Genomic DNA, 24,932 nt, shown 5'->3' on the forward strand with positions numbered 1-24,932 from the left:
CTCTCCCCACATCTCTCCACATCTCCGCACATCTCTCCCTTCTCTCCACATCTTCCCCCTCACTCCACATCTCCCCCCCCCTCTCCCCACATCTCTCCACATCTCTCCACCCTCTCTTGAGCTGTTTGAGCTCTCTCCACGGCCCTTCACGGGCCTTCACACTAGGCTCCGCCCCCTTCACGGGCCTTCCCATTAGGCTCCACCCCCTTCACGCTCGGCCACGCCCACTTCTGCTCGGCGCAGTCGGCAGAACAGGTAGGGACTTAGGCCAGGTGTGTTTGTCCTCGTGCTGTCTCTACTGCGCATGACAGCTTCGGACAAACACACTTGGCCTTTTATAGTATAGGATAGTAGTTACATACCACAAAATAGTGATCTGCTTATATTTTAGTATGTTAGAAGGTTAGATTGTGTGTAATAATTGTAACAAAATACACCGTACTGTGAGATATAATATGTTGGTAAATATCAAAAGATAATACACCTTATTATGAAGCTTATATGTACGCTTTACACTGACAAATACTGCTGAATAGCGGAGCTATGTGAGTTTAGTTCATAGCACATAAAGATAGTCTGCTTGTGTGCATATATTAACTCATTCCTCTCACATAACGTTCAGTGAAAGGTTAAACAATAGAAGAGTACTATAATGTGCATTAATCTGCTGTAGACACTATTGTGTGAACTGCAGTGTCAACAGTTAAATATATATCTATTGTTATAAATAGGTTAGGCTCAAAAAGTTAAAGGTAGTAAACACGATGAGGCAAATCACTCACGGCTAGATTTAGAGTTTGGCGGCCAAAGGGGTGCGTTAGCTACGCATGCTTTTTTTCTCCTGCACCTTTTAAAAAAAGCTGGTATTTAGAGTTCACAGAATGGCTGGGTTTTCAGTGCCTTAGGCTCCAAAAAGGGAGCGTAGAGCATAATTTAACGCCACTGCAACTCTAGATACCAGCGGTGCTTACGGACGCGGCCAGCTTCAAAAACGTGCTCGTGCACGATATCCCCATAGAAAACAATGGGGCTGTTTGAGCTGAAAAAAAACCTAACACCTGCAAAAAAAGCAGCGTTCAGCTCTTAACGCAGCCCCATTGTTTTCTATGGGGAAACACTTCCTACGTCTGCACCTAACACTCTAACATGTACCCCGAGTCTAAACACCCCTAACCTTACACTTATTAACCCCTAATCTGCCGCCCCCGCTATCGCTGACACCTGCATATTATTATTAACCCCTAATCTGCCGCTCCCTACACCGCCGCAACATACATTATAGTTATGTACCCCTAATCTGCTGCCCCTAACACCGCCGACCCCTATATTATATTTATTAACCCCTAATCTGCCCCCCACAACGTCGCCGCCAGCTACCTACAATAATTAAGCCCCTAATCTGCCGATCGGAGCTCACCGCTACTATAATAAATGTATTAACCCCTAAAGCTAAATCTAACACTAACACCCCCCTAAGTTAAATATAATTTTTATCTAACGAAATAACAATTTTAAACTAATTACACCTACTCTAAGCCCCCTAATAAAATAACAAAGACCCCCAAAATAAAAAAATGCCCTACCCTATTCTAAATTACAAAAGTTCAAAGCTCTTTTACCTTACCAGCCCTTAAAAGGGCCCTTTGCGGGGCATGCCCCAAAGAATTCAGCTCTTTTGCCTGTAAAAAAACATACAATACCCCCCCCAACATTACAACCCACCACCCACATACCCCTAATCTAACCCAAACCCCCCTTAAATAAACCTAACACTAAGCCCCTGAAGATCTTCCTACCTTGTCTTCACCATGCCAGGTATCACCGATCGTTCCAGGCTCCGAAATCTTCATCCAAGCCCAAGCGGGGGCTAGACATCCATGATCCGGCTGAAGTCTTCTATCAAGCGACGGCTGAAGAAGTCCAGCAGAGGCTCCAAAGTCTTCATCCTATCCGGGAAGAAGAGTAGATCCGGACCGGCAACCATCTTCTTACAAGCGGCATCTTCTATCTTCATCCAATGACGACCGGCTCCATCTTGAAGACCTCCACCGCGGACCCATCTTCTTCTTCCGACGACTTCCCGACGAATGAAGGTTGCTTTAAGGGACGTCATCCAAGATGGCGTCCCTCGAATTCCGATTGGCTGATAGGATTCTATCAGCCAATCGGAATTAAGGTAGGAAAATTCTGATTGGCTAATGGAATCAGCCAATAAGAATCAAGTTCAATCCGATTGGCTGATCCGATCAGCCAATCAGATTGAGCTTGCATTCTATTGGCTGATCGGAACAGCCAATAGAATGCGAGCTCAATCTGATTGGCTGATTGAATCAGCCAATCGGATTGAACTTTATTCTGATTGGCTGATTCCATCAGCCAATCAGAATTTTCCTACCTTAATTCCGATTGGCTGATAGAATCCTATCAGCCAATCGGAATTCGAGGGACGCCATCTTGGATGACCTCCCTTAAAGGAACCGTCATTCGTCGGGAAGTCGTCGGAAGAAGAAGATGGGTCCGCGGTGGAAGTCTTCAAGATGGAGCCGGTCGTCATTGGATGAAGATAGAAGATGCCGCTTGGAAGAAGATGGTTGCCGGTCCGGATCTACTCTTCTTCCCGGATAGGATGAAGACTTTGGAGCCTCTTCTGGACTTCTTCAGCCGTCGCTTGATAGAAGACTTCAGCCGGATGATGGATGTCTAGCACCCGCTTGGGCTTGGATGAAGATTTCGGAGCCTGGAACGATCGGTGATACCTGGCATGGTGAAGACAAGGTAGGAAGATCTTCATGGGCTTAGTGTTAGGTTTATTTAAGGGGGTTTGGGTTAGATTAGGGGTATGTGGGTGGTGGGTTGTAATGTTGGGGGGGGTATTGTATGTTGTTTTTACAGGCAAAAGAGCTGAAATCTTTGGGGCATGCCCCGCAAAGGGCCCTTTTAAGGGCTGGTAAGGTAAAAGAGCTTTGAACTTTTGTAATTTAGAATAGGGTAGGGCATTTTTTTATTTTGGGGGTCTTTGTTATTTTATTAGGTGGCTTAGAGTAGGTGTAATTAGTTTAAAATTGTTGTAATTTTTTTCTAATGTTTGTAAATATTTTTTTATTTTTTGTAACTTAGTTCTTTTTTATTTTTTGTACTTTAGTTAGTTTATTTAATTGTATTTATTTGTAGGAATTGTATTTAATTAATTTATTGATAGTGTAGTGTTAGGTTTAATTGTAACTTAGGTTAGGATTTATTTTACAGGTAATTTTGTAATTATTTTAACTAGGCAGCTATTAAATAGTTATTAACTATTTAATAGCTATTGTACCTGGTTAAAATAATTACAAAGTTGCCTGTAAAATAAATATTAATCCTAAAATAGCTAAGATATAATTATAATTTATATTGTAGCTATATTAGGATTTATTTTACAGGTAAGTATTTAGATTTAAATAGGAATAATTTATTTAATAAGACTTAATTTATTTCGTTAGATAAAAATTATATTTAACTTAGGGGGGTGTTAGTGTTAGGGTTAGAATTAGCTTAAGGGGTTAAACAATTTATTAGAGTAGCGGTGAGCTCCGATCGGCAGATTAGGGGTTAATACTTGAAGTTAGCTGTTGGCGATGTTAGGGAGGGCAGATTAGGGGTTAATACTATTTATTATAGGGTTATTGAGGCGGGAGTGAGGCGGATTAGGGGTTAATACATTTATTATACTAGCGGTGAGCTCCGGTCGGCAGATTAGGGGTTAATTATTGTAGGTAGCTGGCGGCGACGTTGTGGGGGGCAGATTAGGGGTTAATAAATATAATATAGGGGTCGGCGGTGTTAGGGGCAGCAGATTAGGGGTACATAGGGATAACGTAGTTGGCGGCGGTGTACGGAGCGGCAGATTAGGGGTTAAAAAATTTAAATATAGTGGCGGCGATGTGGGGGGACCTCGGTTTAGGGGTACATAGGTAGTTTATGGGTGTTAGTGTACTTTAGAGCACAGTAGTTAAGAGCTTTATAAACCGGCGTTAGCCCAGAAAGCTCTTAACTACTGACTTTTTTCTGCGGCTGGAGTTTTGACGTTGGATTTCTAACGCTCACTTCAGCCACGACTCTAAATACCAGCGTTAGAAAGATCCCATTGAAAAGATAGGATACGCAATTGACGTAAGGGGATCTGCGGTATGGAAAAGTCGCGGCTGGAAAGTGAGCGTTAGACCCTTTAATGACTGGCTCCAAATACCAGAGGGCGGTAAAAAACAGCGTTAGGAGCCTCTAACGCTGGTTTTGACGGCTACCGCCCAACTCTAAATCTAGGCCTCAGTGTCTTGGAATAACGTGTGTTGTTTGACATCCGGTGATGACAAAAATTGAAGTAATATATGCACTACCGTAAGATTCGTGTGAAACGGCTGGGCTAATATCGGAAGCTACAATGTTTCACTCTTTGCGAAGTTATTACAAATATATCTTCTATATGATATAGATAGCGTTATAAAAGGAAGTTTAACATACTTATGAATTGATAAGTGCCCCTCAAGTTTATTATGTTACAATGTGCATACTATAATGTATCCTGTGCTGGTAACGGATAAAGTTTATATCTCCCTGTTAGATTAATTCAACTGCAACATTAGACACTGGCAAGTGCTGCTGTATAGAGGAGCTGAAATAATTCTATCAGCCAATCGGAATTAAGGTAGGAAAAATCTGATTGGCTGATTCAATCAGCCAATCAGATTCAAGTTCAATCCGATTGGCTGATCAAATCAGCCAATCAGATTGAGCTCGCATTCTATTGGCTGATCGGAACAGCCAATAGAATGCAAAGTATATTAGAAAGTTGCTTAAAATTGCATGCTCTATTTGATTCATGAAAGAAAAAATTTGGGTTCAGTGTCCCTTTAATGATTGCTGTCTCTGTGGAGTGATGGGAACAAAATCCAGATTGCAGTCAAAGAGAGAGTTTAATGTAAGGAAATGGGATAGGCGTTGTGACAGAAAGCAAGGCCTGGTTATAAATGGAAGATATTTAAGACCAAGCATTGTACATGCTATTTCTCCTTTCAGTTAAAACCCCAGGGAGAAAGAGTGTGTATTTGATTATCCCAGACAGCTGTGAAGCTGTCCAGCAGCTAATCACAGGTGTGGCTAATTAGAAGTTGTGAGGGTTTAAATAGCAGCCTCACTTAGGCCTTGAGAGAGAGATATACAGCTACAGAAGCTGGTGTGTGTGTTTGTTACACTGTGTAAAAGACTTTTGTTCCTGTGAACTGTAAAAGGACATTATTTTTACAAAGCACTTGTGGAATGCTGTGAAGTGCTGGGACACATTTAAAAGCACTTAACTTTGCTGCAGAGGAAGGATTTCCCTCTTTTGAAAATGAAAGGTAGTTTTATATAGTTTTTAATACTTTTGTATACATAGTTCTCTCAGAAAGATAGTACAGTACTGAAATCAAAAAGGTGATGTTTGTTATTTAATAAATATAAACTATTATTTGGATTTTAGAACACAGAAACCGAACCAAAGACACAAGCAGAGAAGATTGGGACTTACATGCAGGGAACAATATTAATTGTTATAAAAAAAATATTAAAGTAAAAGTTTGGATTTTGGATTTTCAGACATGGTGATTTATAAAGTATATTGGACATTAGCCATTGAGGTTGAAACATACTCATTTGTTAAAAAAAGGAAATAATATAGTGACAAATCAGAATATATCACACACATCAGGCAGAATTTCAGTGATCACAAATATTCTTTATAAAATAAAAATAAAACCTGTGTAGCATAAAAATGAGATAACACAACCTCATAAGTACTATTTGAGCTATAAAGAAGTACAGCTATGGAACAGACTTTATGACCTCAGCAGCACCCACTAAGGAATCATTCTAGGGTTGCACCGATACCATTTTTTTAAGACCGAGTACAAGTACCGATAATTTTTAAAATACTCGCCGATACCAATTACCGATACATTTTTTATGTCATGTGACAGTTTCCCAAGCATAATACAGACTAATGATTTAAGATAGCTTCTTTATAATTATGAAGAACTGTAACTTAAAATACATTATGAAATAATAAAATAGTTTTATTTGATTATTGTCACAAAGTTGTAAAAACGCAAAGAAATTTCATAGAACATGTTTATAAATAAAAGTATTACAATAAAATATATTAATAATAACAACAATAAATAACAAACGTAAAATCACAACCAACTAAAAGTGGAATACAGTAACAAATATAACAGTGCACTGTTTAAACATGGTAAACAACACTAGGGGCTAGATTACATTTGACTGGTAACTTTACCAATGCTCTCATTGCATGTCCAACTCCATTAACGACTTAGAATTGGACATTTGAACAGAGCATTGGTAAAGTTTACCAATCAAATGTAATCTTAATCTAGCCCTATAATTGTAGGATGAGTGTTCATAGGACATATCTTAATTTCTTTCATGTAATTGGCAAGAGCCCATGAGCTAGTGACGTATGGGATATACATTCCTACCAGGAGGGGTCAAAGTTTCCAAAACCTCAAAATGCCTATACATACACCTCCCACCACACCCACAACTCAGTTTTACAAACATTCGGCTAGATTACAAGTTGTGCGTTAGGGTAAAAAAGCAGCGTTAAGAGGTCCTAACGCTGCTTTTTTACACCCGCTGCTATTACGAGTCTTGCAGGTTTAGGGTCACCGCACACTTCTTTGGCCTTACCGCAAAACGACTTACGTAAACTTTGTGAAGTCTTTTTTCTATGGGACTTCCATAGCACTGATATTACAAGTCTGTCCTGGGAGGCCAAAAAGTGAGCGGTACACCCTCTACCTCCAAGAGTCCTAACGCATGTAAAAGTCAGTAGTTATGAGTTTTAAGGTACAAAGCTGTAACATAAAACTCATAACTAAAGTGCTAAAAAGTACACTAACACCCATAAACTACCTATTAACCCCTAAACCGAGGCCCTTCTGCATCGCAAACACTATAATAATTTTAACCCCTAATCTGCCGCTCCGGACACCGCTGCCACCTACATTATATGTATGAACCCCTAATCTGCTGCCTCAACATCGCTGACACCTACATACTATTTATTAACCCCTAATCTGCCACCCCCAATGTCGCCGCAACCTACCTACATTTATTAACCCCTAATCTGCCGCCCCCAACGTCGCCGCCACTATATCAAAGTTATTAACCCCTAAACCTAAGTCTAACCCTAAACCCCCTTAATAAATATTAAATTTAAATATTAAATATAATAAATATAATTACAATAAATCTAAATACATATTACTATCATTAACTAAATTATTCCTATTTAAACCTAAATACTTACCTATAAAATAAACATTGTAGCTAGCTTAGGGTTTATTTTTATTTTACAGGCAAGTTTGTATTTATTTTAACTAGGTAGAATAGTTATTAAATAGTTATTAACTATTGAATAACTACTTAGCTAAAATAAAGACACATTTACCTGTAAAATAACACCTAACCTAAGTTACACTAACACCTAACACTACACTATAATTAAATAAATTAACTAAATTAAATACAATTACCTAAATTAAATTAAATTAAATTAGCTAAAGTACAAAAAAAATTCAAACAACAAAAAGGGCCTTTTGCAGGGCATTGCCCCAAAGTAATGAGCTCTTTTACCTATAAAAAAAAATACAAACAACCCTCAACAGTAAAACCCACCACCCACACAACCAACCCCCCAAATAAAATACTATTTAAAAAAACTAAGCTCCCCATTGCCTTGAAAAGGGCATTTGGATGGGCATTGACCTTAAAAGGGCAGTTAGCTCTTTTGCCACCCACACCCTAACCTAAAAATAAAACCCACCCAAAACACCCTTAAAAAAACCTAACACTAACCCCCTGAAGATCGACTTACTGGGAGAAGTCTTCATCCAAGCCAGGACAAAGTCCTCAACGAAGCCAAGAGAAGTTTTCATCCAAGCCGGGCGAAGTGGTCCTCCAGACGGGCAGAAGTCTTCATCCAGACAGCATCTTCTATCTTCATCCATCCGGCGCGGAGTGGGTCCATCTTCAAGACATCCGACGCAGAGCATCCTCTTCATCCGACGACTAAAGCTGAATGTAGGTACCTTTAAGTGATGTCATCCAAGATGGCGTCCCTTAGATTCCGATTGGCTGATAGAATTCTATCAGCCAATCGAAATTAAGGTACAAGAAATCCTATTGGCTGATGCAATCAGCCAATAGGATTGAAGTTCAATCTTATTGGCTGATCCAATCAGCCAATAGGATTGACCTCACATTCTATTGGCTGTTCCAATCAGACAGCCAGGTAATACACAGGAGCTCACACAAACAGGTCTGAGACAATGCAAGGGCAAAGCATACTGAACAGAGGCCCTTTCAATAATAAGTGATGACATCACAATTCTGATACTGCATCCTGTCTCACACTGATGATGTACACCAGTCTGGTCATAAAAGGAAGTGCAGGAAATGAGCAGCATCACACAGTATGCACCAGAGTCAGCAAGAGAGAAGAGTAAAATGGCTGCCAGCAGCACATGGCAAACAAAGCAGGGAAAAAACCCTGACAGTACCCTCCCCTCAACGACCCCTCCCCACAGGAGGACAAAAGGCTTATTGGGGATATGGGCATGGAAGGCACGGCAGAGGACGGAAGCATGAACATCAGAGGAGGGAACCAATGAACGCTCCTCCGGACCGTAGCCCCTCCAGTGAACCAAATACTGTACGCGGCCCCTGGACATACGAGAGTCAATAATGCTGTGAACCCCATACTCCTCATGGTTGTCAACAAAGATAGTACGGGGACAAGGCAACACAGTGGTAAACCGATTACAAACCAATGGTTTCAAGAGGGAGACATGAAAAACATTGGAGATGCGCATTGCAGGAGGAAGATCAAGAGCGTAGGCAACAGGATTCCCCCATCAGAGTATTCGAAAAGGACCAACATAATGGGGAGCCAGTTTATTGGAAGGCACATGAAGGTTCAAGTTGCGGGAGGCCAGCCAAACTCTCTCACCAACCTGGTAGGAAGGCAGATGCCTATGATCAGCCTGGAATGTAAGGGACTCCATCTTGGATGACGTCAATTAAAGGGAAACTTCATTCTTCAACAACCATCGTAAGAAGAGGATGCTCCATGCCGGATGTCTTGAAGATGGACCAGCTCCACGCAGGATGGATGAAGTGTCAGGGTGCCAGGGATCAGACTAAAACGAGAAGTGCAAAAATAATCACACCTTTATTAATAGCAAAAAATAATAAAAAGTCCACAAGACAAATAACAAGCCAGGAATCAAAACCAGAGCTGGTAGTCAGACGAGTCGAGTCAGGAGCCAAAGCTAATAGTCAGACGAGCCGAGTCAGGAACCAACGCGAGAAGTCAGACGAGCCGGAATCAGGAACAAGGAGAACAGCAGAGTCAGGAACAAGCCAGGGATCAGGAACCAAGGAGGGACGTCAGACAGCCAGGTAATACACAGGAGCTCACACAAACAGGTCTGAGACAATGCAAGGGCAAAGCATACTGAACAGAGGTCCTTTAAATAATAAGTGATGACGAGAGGTTCCGGTGGAGGAGGAGCTGCACAGCTGCAGCTCAGCTCGTTTCTCCAGTCCCCTGGATTTTGGCGGAGCTCTTTTCGCGCCAGCCCCTGCTCTGGGGCTTCCCTTGGATAGTACCAAGAACCACTCCGGAACCCCTGACAGTGGCACAACATCCCACTGTTATACCCTAATCACCAGTTGTTTTGGCCTTTCTGAGAACAGCTCTACAACCTACTGATCTCAAACAAAATTATGACTGCCTCTTATTACACCTAACTTTATTACACTGTTCTGCCATTTTCAATCAAACTGCCTCACATCGTAGGCTGTATCCTTCCCTGGAGACAAGACGTTTGCTGCGGTTCCTGGCCCTCCCCCCTCCGTGTGCTTGCCTCACCTGACAGCCCAGCGTGAAAACCATCAACACAAACCATCTCTCTGCTGTACCTGTTGTCTCTCCGGTCCTGTCGGCTGGGGCCTGTCCTTCTCCCTCCCCCACCGGTGCTGCGCGGGAGGGAGTTGGGCCCGGTCTGGAGAGTGGACCTGGAGTGCAGCTTGCCCCTGCGTTGCTTGGCCGCCCGGCGCGGCGCCGCCCACTCCCCCCCCACCGGTGCTGCGTGGGGGGAGTTGAGCGCGGTCCTCAGCGGGAGAGCCGACATAGGAGGCCCTGATACGGCGTCTGGGCCGAAATTAGCCCGACAACGATCTGCGGGCTATCACAGAGGATAACTGACGGTAGGATTCTCTGGAGGGGGTGAGTTTGCCAGCCACGCTGGAGATAACCTAACTGTGGGAACTGTTTTCGCCTGTAGCAAGGGGATGGAAGAACAGCCTTAGGAAATATTTTATTCTCTCTGAACTCAGCTAAGATTGGGACCAACAAGGGTTTGAGTGTGAAGAGAAGAAAGAGACATTCTTTATACTGCTTAAACTCTTATGCTCGCAAACTTTTGCTCCATATTTGTCCTTTAATTACTGAGGACACTGCACAAGTTCTCCTTCTATGGTTCTGCAGCAAAACCCCTGTGAAGTACCTCAGACTGAGTAACATTTCATTTAAAAACTTGACTCTACAAAAACAAGACTCCGGGTCACTTTAAAATATATTGAAGAGGCTGTTTTTCTTCTGTTTTTCTATCTGTTTGTATTTTTTTGCAGAATTAAGTTTACTTTACTTATTAATGGATATTTTAGATTAGATTCATCAGCTTATTGACGGCTACTTAATTCTAGGCTTGCCAGGCCTATTTCTTCCATCACAGCTAGTTTATTGTTGCTGAGAGATTTCTTAATAATAGCTTTACTATCCATCAGGGTAATCATTCTATACTGAGGATAGGCTGATCTAAGACACACATAGCATGTATTTAGCGTTGTAAAGTAATCTGTATTTTCTAGAGGTTATATTTCAAGGAAGCATTGTATCTCTACCATGTCTCTTATGTAATTGATTGACATCAAATTCTCGGACCTATCCTTGTTAAAGATTAAAGAAAGATAAATCTCTGGGGGTTTACTCAGTAGAGAAGACTAGTTAAACTAAAAGCTTATAGTATGTACCTTCCTTATAAAAATTCTAAAAGATTCTGAGAGGTAACCTAAGCCCCGTAACTAAGTATATTTTAATATCAATTTATCCCAGGCCTTTCCTGGTTAAATATCTGGCTAAGCACAAAATTATATCCATCTCTTTGCTATAAGTAACGCCTCTGCCCCTACTGGCTTTCAGGGCAATAGAAAGGAAATAAGGATACAAATCCAAGGTTAAAACCCCTTTTTATCTAAACTTAATTGTCAACAGTAAAATACCTAAAACGCCCTAGACATAAAAGAAGTCACATTGTGCAAAGGCTACACTGATATATTGGCTATTTAGTAGGTATGAATAATTATTGGGAAAAATGTGAACCAACTTGGTTATTTACTCTTCAGACACGGTAACTGTGGCACATACTGTGGTGACTGTGGCATAACCGTGGTGTGTACAACAATGAGGGTGTAACATTGGCTCTGTGACAAGGGCATAGAGAATAGATTAGGAACTGCAGCAAATTGAGCTGCCTAGGTTTATAATAGATCAATTAAGTTACTAATATAATTCTGTAAAATACACGTAAAAGGGAGTAACAGTAATGTAGCCCTGGAGGGGAAGAAGGAGGAGAAGAAAAGGGAGAAATTGCTGTAAATTACAATGTAGTATTTAAACACCTTCTCAAAGGGTCAATTTGGCCGAAGGAAGCAATAGACTTTAGAAGTAAAGTAGGGGCTAGGGATATCATAAGTGGAAGAAGCTTTTAGAGCAAATGTGAACACAAAGAACCGGAGAAGAGAAGGGGTTAAACTCAGAGTCGCTTCTGTAGTGGCTCCACAACTAATCACCTATTAGATTTTGGATACTATTAACAACACGTGACCTTTTTTCACACTATATATCTCCCTCAATTGTCCATCACTATCACTATCACACAGAGCCCCTCACATCCCTTCGGTTTTATCACCTCCCTGCAGGGTTTTTTTTTTTTTTTTTTTTTTTTTTTCTCTTTCTCTCCCTCACTCCAAATATTAGCACCCTGGTAAACCTAAAATTAAGAGCACACTTCTAAATCACAAGTGGGTACACCACACATGGATACATTTTTAAACACTCACGGCAAAACCCCTTCTCCAATCATGGCGAATAGAAACAAAGATAAGAAAATAAAAAGCTCAATAAGCACCTCAGTGGATACTAACCTAGCCTCCAGCAATTTTCCATACCCCTATGAATCTTCCAATACCCAAGCCTTGGTGGATAGTATCTTAGAAGCACTTGCCCCCAAATTTGACACTCTGAGGTCAGAGATTAAGCAAGATATGAGATCACTTTCACAAGAGCTTAGGCAATTCTCTAACAGAGTACAAGAACTTGAGCAACGAGTCTCAGATCTTGAAGATCTAACGGTCACATATACTACAAAATCTAAAATTAATGAAGCAACAATTGAAAAACTTCAGTTTAAAATTGAGGACTTAGAAAACCGCTCTAGACGGAATAATTTTAGAATTGTAGGAGTACCAGAAGAGAAGCAATATGATAACCTAAATAACTTTATTTCTGAAACACTAGTACAACTCCTCAAAATTCCAAGTGCATATCCCAAAATTATTATTGAAAGAGCTCATAGATTAGGGAGACCTGCCTCAGACAACACAGAGAAAGCTAGGCCAAGACCAATTATAGTCAAACTACTGAATTTCCAGGATAAAATTACCCTTTTTCAATATTACCGTAAAAATCAGCCCATTGTACTAGGGAACTCTAGTATTTTTATGTTCCAAGACTTCTCGGTTGAAACGGCAACTAAGAGAAGGGTGTTATCCCCAACATGTACTAAACTTATTAACATGGGCATACGGGCTACCCTGATCTATCCAGCAAGGCTCAAAGTATGGGACAAGGACGAAATTTATTACGCTGAGACGGCTAAAGAGGCAAGTGAACTCTTAGCCAAATTAAAAATACCTGAATAATTAAAACACTCAAACAAAAAGTGAGACAGTTGATAATTGTTAAGAAATGGTTCAAAATCTTGGTTCTCTCCCCCGGGTGCCTAGGCTTCCCCCCAATCCCCACCCCCCCCTCCGCCAATTTATTTATTTTATTTTTTTTATTTTTTTTTGTGTTTCTGGTTTATCCCCTTATATTAAATTAAGAATATGACAAAGTTAGATAGTATTACATTTGTTTCGTGGAACATTGGAGGTCTCACATCCCCCATAAAAAGGACAGCAATTTTAAACCAGCTGAGGAAAATAAAGTCCGACATAGTATTCCTCCAGGAAACGCATTTAAAAATAGAAGAAACTAGGAAACTAAAGAAATCCTGGGTAAAGGAGGTACTGGCCACTCCAAGTTTAAATAGGAAGAGAGGCGTAGCCATACTCCTCGGGAAAAAGATAATGACCAGTGGCTTAGAGATTCTCAATACACAGGCAGACCCAGAGGGGAGATTTATACTGTTAAAAATCAAGGTGGCGAAAACCATATACACATTATGTAACCTATACGCACCTAATGTGATAGACGCATCTTTTTGGGATTCCTTATTAAACAAAATAATGTTATTCCAGGAAGGCTTTTTGATATGCGGGGGTGATTTCAACATGGCCCCACAATATCCGCTAGACAGACTAAGATCAGTCGCCAATCAACTTAAAAATAAAAGAGATAATTTAGAAACCAAGATTTTTAAAAAAATTACACAGAACTTGGTAACAAAAGACATATGGAGAGTGCAGAATCCAGAGATAAGAAACTTTACATGCCTATCTAGGGCCCATAAATCATTTTCCAGAATTGACCTATTTTTAGTAGATACTAAGCTCCTTGAGCGGAAAATAAGGACAGAGATCTTACCTATCTCCCTCTCGGACCATGCCCCCATTGTTCTTCAGTTTCAGGAACTTGATAAGAGATGTAAGCAAGTACGTTTTTTTTTTCCTAGGTATCTATCAAAAGATTTAAAATTTAAAAATTGGCTCAATCTCAAATTTAAAGAATATGCGGAGCATAATGTTGAGTATAGTAGGCATCCTATGATATTTTGGGAGGCAGCAAAGGCTGTTCTAAGGGGTGAAATAATATCCTACACAGCCAATCTCCAGAAAAAAATCAAAAGTAGAGAGAAAGAAGTGACTAGCTCATTAATTAACTCTTATAACCATTATCTCTTAGATAAAACAAGGATTAACTGGCTTAAATATATAAAAGCCAAAAATGAGAGAGATACGTATTTATCCTACCAGGCTTCGCAAAAAGAATTAAAACTTCAAGCCAGACTTTACAGATTTGGAAACAAAACAGGTAAGCTCCTGGCTAATTTAGTGAAAGGATCAAAAGGAGCAACCCTGATTGAGTCACTCCAACAGGAAGGCAAAACAATAACTAGGTCAGAGGAGATAGCAGACCTCTTGTTCAGATATTTTCAGGAATTATACTCAGCCAAAAAATCGGACGAGACCCAATCTGCTCAATTCTGGAGACAGCTGACACCCCCTTCTTTAGGGAGGGATGAGTTAGAGATCCTAAACGCTCCTATTATGGAGCTGGAAATAGAGAAAGCCATTAATAAACTTGCACTGGACAAGGCACCCGGCCCAGACTCATTACCAAATGAATTTTATAAAATTCTTTCGCCATTGATAGTTCCAAATCTTTGTAATTTATATAATGCAATATACATAGACCAGCTTCCAATCCCCCCCTCTTTCTCGGCATCAAACACAATATTAATACCTAAACAGGGTAAAGACCCCACCTTGAAAGAGTCATACAGACCTATAGCTCTACTGAATATAGACTATAAGATTTTAACATCTATCTTAGCAAATAGACTACAATCTATCCTACCTATAATTATACACAAAGATCAAGCAGGTTTTCTTTACAAACGCAATTCATCAGCAAAGATAAGAGAAGCTCTATTGACGGTAGACTATTATAAGACAGAGGTGGATGGGGAGGGGGGGGAGGACATCTCTGATAAGGCAGTCATTTCTATAGATGCGGAAAAAGCATTTGACTCTGTTCATTATGATCATATAACAGAGTCTTTACTTAAATTTGGGTTTGAAGGTAAATTCTGTCAACTGATTAAAAATCTATACAACAAACCATCTACAAGACTGCTGGTTAACGGCTCCCTTACCCCAGAGATCATACTGGAGAGGGGGACCCGACAGGGATGTCCTCTTTCCCCCCTGCTTTTCGATATTTCTATAGAGCCCTTAGCTATGATGGTAAGACACCAATTAGAAGGCATAAGAATACGAAATAAGGAGCTTAAAATTGCATTATATGCAGACGACATTCTTCTCTACATAGCAAATATTAAAGACAACCTGCCAAAGTTAATATTGCTTATTAAACAATTTGGTTCTTTTTCAGGCTACAAAGTCAATACTTCAAAATCAGAACTGTTATGGCTGAGAAAAAATAAGAAATCACCATCAAACATACCCTTTAAGATAGTGTCAGAGGCCTTTAAATATCTAGGCGTCCTAATTCCATCTAATATAGACAAGCTTTATGAATTAAATATTCCCCCAATATTGCAGGATATTAAACAGAGGTTAACAATTTGGCAAAGTCTCCCCTTGTCTATAACTGGTAGGATAGCCTTGTTCAAAATGGTACTATTGCCAAAACTGTTATATATCCTCCAAAATGTTCCAATAATTCTCAAAGGGAAAGACATTCGGCAGCTGAACGTGGCATTGAGAAGATACATCTGGCAGGGCAAAAAACCAAGAATTGCTTTTTGTAAATTACAACTACCAAGAAATCAAGGGGGGTTGGCACTGCCGGATGTACGTTTGTATAATATAGCTTACTCAGCACGCATTGTGGCAGATTGGATCTTTTCTAAAGATTATATAACAAATAATGATTTAGAGAACAACATATGCTACCCATTCCTTCCAGTAGCCTTAATACATTGTAAACCTAAATCAATACCACAGGAACTGAAATCATTTAAAACTATTTACAACCCTATACAAAGTTGGTGGAAATTGGGCAAGCTTCTATCAATAGATGGTAATGCATCTAAGTTTGTTCCATTTCGGGGTAACCCGAAATTTCCGGTTGGCCTAGACTCAGCCATATTCCAAAGATGGCATACGGTAGGTTTGGATAGGGCTATTCAGTTTATAGATAGAGAGAATCAAGTGATTAAAACCTATGAATCACTCAGGCAGGAATTTGATATTCATAATAGAGAGTTCTTTGCCTACCTGCAAGCCAGACACTTTGTAACAGAACTCAGGAGGGAGGCAGACGGAAGATGGACGTGGGGGAAATTGGAGGGGTGGTTGGAAATGGTGAAAAATGGTCAGTGCTCCATCTCACCATGTTATTATATGTTAGCCTCCCTTAGGGGTACATCAAATCTTGAGAGACTCTCGGCTGATTGGAACAACTTAATACCAGAGAGCAATGTTGATGCCCAGCTGGTACAGGGCTCCTTTACAAGAATAGCTCAATCCACACTATCCTCAACCTGGAGGGAATCACAAGTTAAATTGCTATATAAGGCGTATTTTACCCCAGAGAAAGGTTTAAAATGTGGGAACAATAAATTCAATAAATGCCCAAAATGTTCACAACCCGCAGCGGATTTGGTCCACATGATATGGAGCTGCCCTAAGATGGGTCAATTCTGGAAAAAAGTAGAATATTGGTTAAAAAATAAAGTAAAGATTCCTCCATTTGAAATAACCCTGAGTTATTGTGTTTTCCTGAGAAAAGTTAGAGAAAAATCACATCCCCAACATAAACTAATTAACATGACAGTGGTTGCAGCCAGATATTTGATCTTTAAGAAGTGGAAATAGACTGCAACACCCACGATTACGGAGATCAAAAACTGTCTAAAAAAACAATGTATATTAGAACAGCTCGACACCAATATGAATGACGAAGGGGACATTAGAAAGTTTTTCGCAAAATGGTCCTTGTTTATTAAGAGCTTTTCGGCAGTGGAAATAGATTATATGATTTTCCCATTTAGAAATTCGGAACTGGTACTATTGGGGATATGGTAGATTTCATTGGGAGATATTCCCCCTTTTTTTTTTTTTTTTTTTTTTTTTTGGCGGGGGGGGGAGGGACAGGGGGGAGCAAAATCAGGGAGCAAGTGATAAATATGACTTGTCTCCAAGATATGACATAGTATGACAAAACAAGGTAATTTAGGGTATATGTGGCATTTGAAAGTCTAAATTACATGATTATTTTGCGGAATAGAACAAACATTATGTCACTAGGTTTATTTCTTTTCGTTATGAATACCTTGAAGCTGGTGGGAAAATAGAAAACAGGAAAAAAAATAAGGTTGAGACTACTTTTGTTCTTTTTGTTTTTTCTTTTTATTTCAGAGATGCAACAGAAACAATAACAGGTTTATTACGATTGTATATTGTGAATATCTTTGCTGTATTTATGTATTTTGCTCTTTGTGGTTTTTCTTTTTTTTCTGTTCTGACGCATTACATTTTATGCTGTATTGTGAACTCAACCTTAATAAAAATATATATAAAAAAAAAAAAAAATAATAATAAGTGATGACATCACAATTCTGAGACTGCATCCTGTCTCACACTGATGATGTACACCAGTCTGGTTATAAAAGAAGTGCAGGAAATGAGCAGCATCACACAGTATGCTCCAGAGTCAGCAAGAGAGGTGAGTAAAATGGCTGCCAGCAGCACATGGCAAACAAAGCAGGGAAAAAAACCCTGACAGTACCCTCCCCTCAACGACCCCTCCCCCACAGGAGGACAAAAGGCTTATTGGGGATATGGGCATGGAAGGCACGGAGGAGGGCAGAAGCATGAACATCAGAGGGAACCCATGAACGCTCCTCTGGACCGTAGCCCCTCCAGTCAACCAAATACTGTACGCGGCCCCTGGACATACAAGAGTCAATAATGCTGCTAATCCCATACTCCTCATGGTTGTCAACAAAGATAGGATGGGGACAAGGCAACACAGTGGTAAACTGATTACAAACCAATGGTTTCAAGAGGGAGACATGAAAAGCATTGGAGATGCGCATTGCAGGAGGAAGATCAAGAGCGTAGGCCACAGGATTGACCCATCAGAGTATTCGAAAAGGACCAACATAACGGGGAGCCAGTTTATTGGAAGGCACATGAAGGTTCAAGTTGCGGGAGGCCAGCCAAACTCTCTCACCAACCTGGTAGGAAGGCGCGGGCAGACGCCTACGATCAGCCTGGAACTTTTGGCACTGCATAGAACGATGAAGGTAATCCTGAATCTGCATCCACGTGGAACGGAGTTGCCGGAGATGCTCCTCCAAAGCCGGAATACCCTGAGACATGAATGAATTGGGCAACGAGGATGACTGAAACCCATAATTCGCCATGAACGGGGATAACTTAGAGGAAGCATTAATAGCACTATTACGAGCAAACTCTGCCCAAGGTAACAGTTCAGACCAATTATTGTGGTGATCTGAGACATAGCAACGGCAGAACTGTTCCAGAGCTTGATTAGACCATTCCGCAGCCCCATTGGAATGAGGGTGATATGCCGAGGAGAAGGAAAGCTGGATCCCTATTTGAGCACAAAAGGAACTCCACAATCTGGAGACAAACTGGCTACCCCGGTCCAACACTATCTCCTTGGGTAACCCATGTAAATGGAAGACCTCCCAGGCAATAATTGAAGCAAGCTCCTGAGCGGTAGGCAACTTCTTCAAGGGAATGAAATGTGAGATTTTAGAAAAACGGTCAACCACCATAAGGATAACAGTATTGCCATTGGAAACAGGGAGCTCGACAATGAAGTCCATGGAAAGATGTGTCCAAGGACGCTCACCATTAGCAATAGGTTGAAGAAGACCCACAGGAAGACGTCGAGGAGACTTATTCTGTGCACAAACTGAGCAGGAGGAAACATACGCAGCAACATCAGAACGAAGACCTGGCCACCAGAATTGTCGAGTGACAGACCAAATCATTTGGTTCTTGCCTGGTACACGCTAGTACCATCGAGAAGATGCCTCCATTCCTTGAGTGCCAAAATTATGGCCAGTAATTCCATCGCCAATTTCATAATTGCACTCCGCTGGAGACAATTTCTTAGAGAAGAAACCACACGGCTGCAAGGAACCGTCAGGCGTAGGATGTTGAGACAAGAGGGCACCTACTCCAGTCTCAAATGCATCGACCTCAAGAACGAAAGACAGGACAGGGTTAGGATGAGCCAGAACTGGAGCAGCAGCAAAGGCAGTCTTAAGACTATCAAAGGCCTTAATAGCAGTAGGGGACCAATGGAGTGGATCATTCTCTTTACGGGTCATGTCAGTGATAGGTTTGACCAAGGAAGAAAAGTTTTTAATAAACTTTCTATAGTAATTGGCGAACCCCAAAAAACATTGAATAGACCGAAGACCAACTGGGCGAGGCCACTGCAGAACTGCAGATAACTTGTCAGGATCCATGGAGAACCCTGCAACGGAGATAACATAACTTAGGAAGGTTACTTGAGTCTGATGGAACTCACATTTCTCAAGTTTACAAAACAGGCCATTCTCACCTAATCTCTGAAGAACCCGTGTAACATCAGAACGATGAGCCTCAAGTGTGGGTGAGTGTATGAGGATGTCGTCTAAGTAAACCACAACACACTGTTGCAACATATCTCGTGGACATCATTAATAAATTCCTGGAAAACAGTAGGAGCATTACATAGGCCAAAGGGCATTACAAGATACTCATAATGCCCGCTTCTGGTGTTAAATGCTGATTTCCATTCGTGGCCCTCCTTGATCCTAATGAGATTGTACGCTCCTCTCAAATCAAGTTTAGTAAAGACCGTAGCTCCCTTGAGGCAGTCAAAGAGTTCCGTAATGAGCGGAATAGGGTAAGTATTCTTAAAGGTAAGATGATTAAGACCCCTATAATCGATGCATGGTCTTAACTTGCCACCCTTTTTCTTCACAAAGAAGAAGCCAGCCCCTGCAGGAGAGCAGGATTTGTGGATGATCCCCTGCGACAGAGCATTGGCAACATATTCCTCCATAGCACAATTCTCCGCAACAGACAGAGGGTAAACCCGGCACCGAGCAGGAATGGCTCCGGGTTACAGGTCTATGGCACAATCGTAAGACCGGTGAGGAGGCAATGTATCGGCACGCACCTTGTCAAAAACGTCTAAGAACTCTCGGTACTCCTCTGGCAATTGAGATACCGAAGAAGTACACAAGACTTTAACTGGTTTCCGAAGACAAGTGGAAATACATTGCGGAGACCACAACAAAATTTCAGCCCTGCGCCAGTCGGGACTGGGATTGTGCTTTTGGGGCAGGGATAACCCAGAACAACCGGAAAATACGGAAAGTTTATCACCTGGAACTGGAGGGTTTCAAAATGGAGAGCCCCAACAGCCATGGATAACGGAGCAGTTTTGTGAGTAACGAGTGCGGGCTGAAGGGGCCTGCCATCAATGGCCTCAATAGCAAGCAGAACGTACTGAGGCAAAACAGGAATGGAGTGCTTTGATACAAAAGCACTGTCAATGAAATAGCCCGCAGCACCAAAGTCAACAAGAGCTTGGGTGACTATGAAGAAGTCCACCCAGGAAAGGACAACCGTGACCAAAGGTTTCTCCTTTAGCAGTTCCGGGGACAAGGATAAACCACCCAAGGTCTGCCCCCAACAGGACCTTATGTGTGAGCGTTTCCTGGCCATGTTGGACAAGACTTCAAAAGGTTGCCATGTAACCCACAATAGAGGCAGAACCCCTCCCTCCTCCTATAGGCCCTCTCCACCTCGGATAGACACGTGAATCCCAACTGCATCGGCTCAGCAGTACCGGGTGACTCGGGACCAGAAGGCATGGGAGGAGAGGGAGGCATGGGTGGGAACAAACAGGTAGGAGACAACGGAACAGGAGGCTTCCACAAGCGTTCTTTGAAAGAGGGCCTCTCACTTAGTCTAATGTCAATTAGGATAAAAAAAGACACCAATGCCTCGAGATCTTCTGGTAAATCTCTGGCAGCAACTTCGTCTTTAATCGCATCAGAGAGCCCATGAAAGAGGGCGGCAACAAGGACTTCATTTTTCCAACCCACCTCTGCGGCAAGCGTATGGAACTCAATGGCATACTGAGCAACAGATCTTGTACCTTGCTGAATGGACATGAATCGTTTAGCAGCAAAGGAGGAGCGAGCCGGAACATCAAATACCCTTCGAAAGGAGGCCACAAATTCAGGGTAATTTGAAATCACAGGTTTATTAGTCTCCCACAAGATATTAGCCCAGGCAAGAGCTGTGTCAGAGAGTAACGAGGTGAGAAATCCCACCTTAGCTCTGACAGAGGGAAACGCCTGAGGTAACATCTCAAAGTAAATGCCCACCTGGTTCAAAAACCCTCTGCACTGATTAGGATCGCCTCCATATTGCTGAGGTAGAGGTGCAGAACCGTACATGCACCTGGTAGGACTAGGTGCAGCAGCGGAAACAGGAGAAGCCATAACTTGCGGGACAATTTGGTCCAAATGTGCAGTGCGAGTCAGCAGGGTTTGCAGGGCTAGTGCAATTTGATCCAAGCGCTGATCCTGTTCATCCATCCTGGAAATTATGGCAGGTAAAGGTGGATAATTCGCACCATCAGGATTCATGGTCCTTGTGTAATGTCAGGGTGCCAGGAATCAGACTGAGATGAGAAGTGCAAATAATAATCACACCTTTATTAATAGCAAAAAATAATAAAAAGTCCACAAGACAAATAACAAGCCAGGAATCAAAACCAGAGCTGGTAGTCAGACGAGCCGAGTCAGGAGCCAAAGCGAATAGTCAGACGAGCCGAGTCAGGAACCAAAACGAGTAGTCAGACGAGCCGGAATCAGGAACAAGGAGAACCGCAGAGTCAGGATCAAGCCAGGGATCAGGAACCAGGAGGGACGTCAGACAGCCAGGTAATACACAGGAGCTCACACAAACCGGTCTGAGACAATGCAAGGGCAAAGCATACTGAACCGAGGCCCTTTAAATAATAAGTGATGACATCACAATTCTGAGACTGCATCCTGTCTCACACTGATGATGTACACCAGTCTGGTCATAAATGAAAGTGCAGGAAATGAGCAGCATCACACAGTATGCACCAGAGTCAATAAGAGAGGTGAGTAAAATGGCTGCCAGCAGCACATGGCAAACAAAGCAGGGAAAAAACCCTGACATGAATATAGAAGATGACATCTGGATGAAGACTTCAGCCGGCTTTGAGGAGGACTTCTGCACGCTTGGATGAAGACTTCTGCCGGCTTCGATGAGAACTTCTGCCGGCTTCGATGAGGACTTCTGCCGCCTGGATGAGGATGGATGTCCGGTCTTCAAAAACTGTAAGTGGATCGTCGGGGGTTAGTGTTAGTTTTTTTTTAAGGGTTTATTGGGTGGGTTTTATTTTTAGCTTAGGGTTTTGGGCAATGTAAAAGAACTAAATGCCCTTTTAAGGGCAATGCCCTTTTCAGGGCAATGGGGAGCTTAAGTATATTTAAATAGGGTTTTAGGGCGGCAGATTAGGGGTTAGTAGGTGTAATGTAGGTGTTGGCGATGTCGCGGGCGGCAGATTAGAGGTTAATAAGTGTAATGTAGGTGTCGGCAATGTAAGGGGCAGCAGATTAGGGGTCAATAAGTGTAGGTGGGTGGCGGCGACATTGGGGCAGCATATTAGGGGTTAATAAGTGTAGGTAGGTGGCGGCGACATTGGGGCGGCAGATTAGGGGTTAATAAGTGTAGGTAGGTGGGGCAGTAGATTAAGGATTAATAAGTGTAGTTAGGTGGCGGCGACATTGGGGGCGGCAGATTAGGGGTTAATAGGTGTAATGTAGGTGTTGGCGATGTTGGAGGCGGCAGATTAGAGGTTAATAAGTGTAATGTAGGTGTCGGCAATGTAAGGGGCAGCAGATTAGGGGTCAATAAGTGTAGGTGGGTGGCGGCGACATTGGGGCAGCAGATTAGGGGTTAATAAGTGTAGGTAGGTGGCGGCGACAATTAGGGGTGGCAGATTAGTGGTTAATAAGTGTAATGTAGGTGTTGGCGATGTTGGGGTGGCAGATTAGAGGTTAATAAGTGTAATGTAGGTGTCAGCGATGTCAGGGGCGGCAGATTAGAGGTTAATAAGTGTAATGTAGGTGTCGGCGATGTCGGGGGCGGCAGATTAGAGGTTAATAAGTGTAATGTAGGTGTTGGCAATGTAAGGGGCAGCAGATTAGGGGTCAATAAGTGTAGGTGGGTGGCGGCGACATTGGGGCAGCAGATTAGGGGTTAATAAGTGTAGGTAGGTGGCGGCGACAATTAGGGGCGGCAGATTAGGGGTTAATAAGTGTAATGTAGGTGTTGGCGATGTTGGGGTGGCAGATTAGAGGTTAATAAGTGTAATGTAGGTGTCAGCGATGTCAGGGGCGGCAGATTAGGGGTTAATAAGTGTAGGTAGGTGGCGGCGACATTGGGGCAGCAGATTAGGGGTTAATAAATGTAGTTAGGTGGCGGCGACATTGGGGGCGGCAGATTAGGGGTTAATAAGTGTAATGTAGGTGTCGGCGATGTCGGGGGCGGCAGATTAGGGGTTAATAAGTGTAATGTAGGTGTCGGTGATGTCAGGGGCAGCAGATTAAGGGTGTTTAGACTCGGGGTTTATGTTAGGGTGTTAGGTTTTTTGCATATCTGTAATAGCAGTGCTATGAAAGGTGAGAGGTGAAAATAACGTACAAGTTATTAGCGAGCCAGCCATAACGCAAAACTCATAATCTGGCTGACTGTTATTAATCCTTTTCAAATCTGGATTTTAAGATTTTTAATTTGCTCTTGAGGTTTTTTCCTATTCAATATACTATCTGTAATATATTCTAGAGAATGGTTTATACTCATTCCCTCTTGGGACTGTACTACTATTTCTATGGAAATGGATTCTTTAGAGTTTGAATATAACCTTAGTAGAGCATATTCACGCACTGTTTATATTTTTAGCTCAGCTTTGTCTGTGGCTGACATTATTGTTCTCTCAACCTTTTGTTGAACAGTTAGCATAAGCAGTTTCAGATTCTCAAGTATATAACTGTTTATTTACTTCAGATGTATTAATTTAATTATGTTTACTATATCTATTATTATGGTTTCAAATATATTTTATTTTTTCTATCTTGTTAGGATAATAATTTGTTTGATTTCTATTATCTCCACTATTTAGAGTTTTTCTGCCTTACTTTTAGTCTGGTGATTTAGATCAGCGGTCGCCAACCAGTGGTCCGTGGACCACTAGTGGTCCACTAGAAGATGTTGGTGGTCCTTAACACCATCAAGCAGGAATTAATCTCCTCTGATGGTGTCACCCCCGTTACGCCGCAACTCCCTACAGTGCCTGGCTGGACATCAGTGAAAACTGGCGGAGGAGGAGTTAAATTACAATCTCCCTATGCACGTTGTGTAGTAATGCGCAACTTGCGTAGCTAGATTGTATTTTTAACTCCTCTCGCCTGGTGCGCTGCTGAGAGGAAGATGCTTCCATTCTAAAGCCAGAAGAGGTTGGTATAGTCTTAGCTTGAACGAGTGGAATTAAAGTATATAAAAAAAAAGAAAATCTTAAAAAAAAAATTCTCTTATATTTCATTTATTTTCTTCCCTTTACCTATCTTTGAAGTAGTTTTCCTAATTCCTTCAGATGGACTTACATCACTGTTTGTCTTCCTCCCCTCAATCTCCTTTTTTTTAATTAAATATTAATTATTTTTCATTCTAATAATTTTATTCCACCTGAATTCCAGTAATTGCCATCCAGCAGATCAGCCATT

Source organism: Bombina bombina, chromosome 2 (assembly GCF_027579735.1).
Source record: "Bombina bombina isolate aBomBom1 chromosome 2, aBomBom1.pri, whole genome shotgun sequence".
Taxonomy (NCBI): Eukaryota; Metazoa; Chordata; class Amphibia; order Anura; family Bombinatoridae; genus Bombina; species Bombina bombina.